Source organism: Arachis hypogaea, chromosome 13, assembly GCF_003086295.3.
Source record: "Arachis hypogaea cultivar Tifrunner chromosome 13, arahy.Tifrunner.gnm2.J5K5, whole genome shotgun sequence".
NCBI lineage: Eukaryota > Viridiplantae > Streptophyta > Magnoliopsida > Fabales > Fabaceae > Arachis > Arachis hypogaea.
The window spans coordinates 112,730,302-112,735,308 of NC_092048.1; the positions used below are offsets into that span (position 1 = coordinate 112,730,302).

A 5,007-nucleotide genomic window follows, 5' to 3' on the forward strand; every position below is an offset into this window, starting at 1 on the left:
TTAGGAGGCATTTAGGTGAAATCTTCAATCTGAATCGTCACTTTGTGAGCCCTATAACGTTTTCTACGTTTGGAATTTGGAAATTTCTATTAGAGATAAATTTATAGATAATTGAATTAGCTTTATAACTAATCTTAAATGAAGTCAATCGGATAACCACAGCTTGAGTTATTTCTGAAATACTATTAGTATATCAGGCGGGCTGATAAGAGTGCGATTTTCTACTATGAACTTGTAACCGATTTATCTACCTAATTTAATTTGAATTTGATTTTATACTAAACTTAAGGAATAGAGCTAGTATTCTTATCTTTTTATATAACTAACTATCATTCAAATCTAATAAATGTAGAATTAATTATGACTATATTTTAAAAGGTTGTTTATTGTTGGTTAGAGATTTACTACCACTAGTGTTTTCATATGTTTAAATTTTAAATTCAAATCTTAAATCATTACCATTTTAATACTTGATTTTGGTTTGCTACTTGGCTCTAATTGTAGATACCATATTACTCTTTAGTTAACTTTAGTAGTCTTTGATTGTCGAGTTGGTTCTTGTTTTCTTGTCTATTTTCGTTTACCCTTCATAATTGCATGGTTTTATTGCCTCCTCAGTTGAATGACACGGTCGCTTCCAGACCCGAGCTTGGCCACTTTTGATCCGGAAATTGAAAGAACTTTAACTCGTTTAAGGCAAGCTCGGCGCCAGCTAGCTTTTGTGGATAGTGAATCGGGTTCCCTTGAGGAGCACTCTCATTCACTATCACCAACCATCCGTGACCATTATTCTCCAATCAACGAGGAGACTCTATATTCATCTGTGAGGAGTACTGAATTCTCTTTGAGTGACTCAGGTGACACCGACATGGCAGACCCACCTAGAAGAGTCACCTTGAAGGAGGCCGGAGCTCCTGATCTTGACTTGCAACCACTTCAAATCTTGTATCCGGCCTTAGACCCAAATTTTGAGCTCAAGTCTGACACGATAAACTTGCTCCCCAAGTACAATGGACTGCTTAGAGAGGATCCCTTGAAGCATCTCAAGGATTTCCAAGTTGCTTGTGCAACTGCAAGAAGACATGGGGCCGATGAAGCTGCAATGTTAGTTTCGCCTTTCCTTTCTCTTTGAAAGGAAAAGCAAAGGAGTGGTTTTGGAAAAGTTAGATCCAACTGGGACTTGTTGCGTAAAGAGTTTTTGGAAAAGTTCTACCCTCCCCAGAAAATAGACAAGTTGCGAAGAGAGATTTCTTGCATTGTGCAACGGGATGGGGAGACTTTGTATGAGTATTGGGAGAGATTCAAGAAGTTGCTGGTGGCTTGTCCTCACCATCAGATTGATAAATTGGTTCTTATCAGTTATTTCTAACAAGGAATGCATCACCAATACAAGCTTCTCCTAGATGCCGCGAGTGGAGGTTCATTGACTAAGAACAAGACCGCTGCGGAAGCATGGGAAGTTATATCAGACTTGGCGGACTCCACTCAGCACTCAAGGGCGAGGAGCCCACAACCGAAAGCTGTGAATGAAGTTTCTCCCTCCGGAGATGCTATTTTGACCAAGACCCTTGGTGAAATGACAATTATGTTGCGACAACTCACCCAAGGGCAACAAATTCCTCAAGCTTTGATAAGTGCTCCACCTCAACCTTAAAGGATCGAAGGACCACCAAGGGTATGTGGTGTTTGTGCGTGTAGCACTCATTACACCGATGAATGTCTGAAGAACTGAAGATTGATGGTTTAGAGGTTATAGTAAACTCTCGTTGCAAGTATAGTTACTAAACCAAGCAATCAACCTTTCTTACAAACATTTTGGTTGTCACAAGTAACAAACCCCTAAATAAATTGATAACCGAAGTATTTAAACCTCGGGTCGTCTTCTCAAGGAATTGCAGGGAGGTATGTTCTTATTATTGGTTATGAGTTTGTAAATTGGGGTTTTGGAGTTTGGGCAATGGGTACATGTATATTTAAATAACAAGTAAAATAAATTAATAATAATAAAATCTCTTGGCAAGGTATGAAGAACTGGAAGTCCTATCCTGGTTATCCTTATCAATTGTGATGAGACACTACAAGAAAAACACCCATTCAGGTACACTTGAAAAGTGTAGCCAAAAGTAAAAAAAAATGATGCCTTAGGCTACGGCTACGCTTTTTGGGCTACGGCTACGCTTTTTGGGGTGATTCCTATTCGGCCGTTGCCTATTCTCAAAGGCTACGCTTTTCTGTACCAAGGGCTACGCTTTTGGCGTTTAAGAATAGGCTACGCTTTTCAAGTGATGCTGTGCAGGACCAAAGGCTACGCTTTTCAGCTTCCATTCTTACTAGAATAGGCTACGCTTTTCAACACTATTGCATCACCTGTCAAGCGTAGCCACATTATATTCCATGGCTACTTTTTATAAGTGTAGCCTTAGGTCCCTCGTTTTTTTTTTTTCATACTATAGCTACTGTATCTAAATGTAGCCTTAGGTCCGTTATTATTATTTTTATTTTATATATATATATATATATATATATATATATATATATATATATAATAATTCTGCATTTTTAATTAAATGAGTTAAATATTATAAAATAAAAAAAATACATAATTTTACTAAATAATTTTTTTAAATAATAAAAATTATCTGTAACCAAAATATATTTATAATAATGATCCAAAAGTACTGGAATAATGTTAATTTTAAATATTCATACATCTCATTAAAATAAACATAGCCATATCAAAATAACTATGATATCACTTAGAATTTACTACTAATACTCTATAAAAAACTAAAATATTATATCCTACATAAGTATCTTTTAATAAAAGTCATTAGTCAACTATACATGTATCCATTCCCAACACTACTCTATCTTAGCCAATAAACCACAATAATAATCAACTTAATCTTCATTATCATCATCCTCAATATTATCCTGCATAATTATATAGAAAAGTAATTAGAAAAATATTTATAATGACATTCGCGATTATAAAAATTAAAAAACCAGACTGAAAACTATCAATGTATTATTTGCTAGTATTATTTGCTTTTTATCGGCAGATGAATAAAAAAATAGGGAAAAATTCATATATACCAAGTCATCCCATGTTTCTTCTAGTTCATGGTGAAAAGAAAAGAGCCAAAAATAGCAATATAACTTTCAGCCATAGCAAACAAAAGTGCACAAAATCAGAAATACAACAACCAGAATTGCACAAACAATTTTCAGCCACAAACAAACGGAAGTGACACACATATCATTGCAAGAAGTCAGAGGAGGAGATATGTGCTCAGTTTTACAGGGGAACAAAGTGAAACAGAACCAATAAACCAACCAAATTAGCAATTAGCAGTTGAATAATTTTCTTTTTCCAACCAAGCATAAATCATCACCTTAGTCGCAGCTTCCAGGCTTACAAGGTCTAAGTGGAAGTCAAGCAGTCCAGGCGACCTATCAGCTAGAACCTAGAGCCAAAATAGCAAAATGGAAAGAAGGTAAGTGATCAAATGATATATTCCTTTAGTGCAATTGTTATTATACCTTGCAAAGATAGTGCATCAGTGTCATCTTATTGTTAGAAGCACGAGTGTCAGTAAGCTTTAAAAGACTATCCTACTTGAATCCAATTGCGGATCTTGCGGATCTGGCAAGCAACTAATGAAGTAAACATCTATATATGTCAGAACACCAGTTGGATATATCAGCTCACAAAGAAGGAATGTATAATTTGTACTCATTTTTATTTTATATATCGAAACAAAACACATCTTTTCACCATTGGATAGAATGTGTGATCTGCATATGATAAGTCTACACCCTCAACCAATGGTAGAAAGGTATGTGCGAGTTTGTAAAATGAGCACACAATATATTTTTCTGTAATAATGACACTTGAAAGCTAAAATGAGATAGTCCACAATAACATGCTGCACATCCTTCAACTATGAAATTTAATATTTGGTACCTATAATAATCTGGATTTGGCACAAAAGTAGAAGTGTTTAGTAATCCATAGTTTCCTCCAACCAAACTCTGTCTGCAGTATGTTCTGGTGTCATAAACAGTTGACATTCCAAGCTGATCCAAATACCTGTGTTATGATGTATTAACATTAGAGTAAATGCTTGTAGAATCTCCAATGACAAAAAAAAAATTAAAAAATAATAAAAATAAATTCAAGGTGAGTTAGTTAAACTAACCAGAAGCTGTAGACAAATGCATCAGACACAAGATGGTGGCCATTGTTGTAAGCCCCTCCTGCCTCACCAACCCATGCTTTTGCTTTGGTTGCTGATTTTTGAAGTATGTTTTTGAGGCCACTGAATGTGCTAGCCACTCCATCAAGATATGATGGATCAAGAATTCTTTCAATTAGGTGTTAGAAACTAAATGTGAAATCCTGATTTTTTGAAGTATGTTTCGCAAAAATAACTTGAAAGACTTGCAATGTTTGTGTTAGAAACTAAATGTGAAATCCTGCTATGTGGCAAAGATAATGAGTCTTAAAACCACCATTTTTTAATTTTAGTCTTATTGAATCAATTACACTGATGCTTGCTACTTTGGCATATATGTAATCAGGGAGCATACACTAACCAAATTCCCAACCAGCAATGCTGTAATTTTTTCTTACAGTATAACAGATAAAAGATTCAGCATTGGAAGAGTTCCATGGTCCAACTGTAGAACCAGATTGTAATGTTCTTCCAGCAAGAGCATTCAATCCAAAGATAACCTTAGCCCTGAAATATACCTATTATTAATGTTAAACTTTCTTTTTTTCCCCCTTAAAATAAGTTTCCTCTCTTCTCTACTTCATTTCTCCACCATTCCTCCCAACTCCCTATCAGATTTTAAAGTAAGTAAAGGGTCTAAGAAATCAAATGCTGGTAGACGGATCCTAGTTATGGAGCCTACAAACAGTATCCTATATAATTCTGAGTACTTAGATTTACACTAAATTAGCTATCATAAATAATGATATGGCTATAACAAATTAGTACA

General features: G+C 35.1%; 1 long non-coding RNA gene and 1 other non-coding gene across 2 annotated transcripts; both read right to left on the reverse strand.

Moving 5' to 3' along the window:
• Positions 1-1,231: 1,231 nt before the first annotated feature.
• Positions 1,232-1,338, reverse strand: LOC112739759 (small nucleolar RNA R71). The gene has a single exon (XR_003170697.1). It is a non-coding gene; the product is annotated as a small nucleolar RNA R71 (small nucleolar RNA).
• Positions 1,339-2,801: 1,463 nt separating this feature from the next.
• Positions 2,802-3,616, reverse strand: LOC112735986 (uncharacterized). Its single transcript, XR_003168664.2, has 3 exons — positions 3,544-3,616; positions 3,396-3,467; positions 2,802-2,934 (listed from the first exon to the last, which is right to left on the reverse strand). It is a non-coding gene; the product is annotated as an uncharacterized lncRNA (long non-coding RNA).
• Between the last annotated feature and the right edge of the window lie 1,391 nt (positions 3,617-5,007).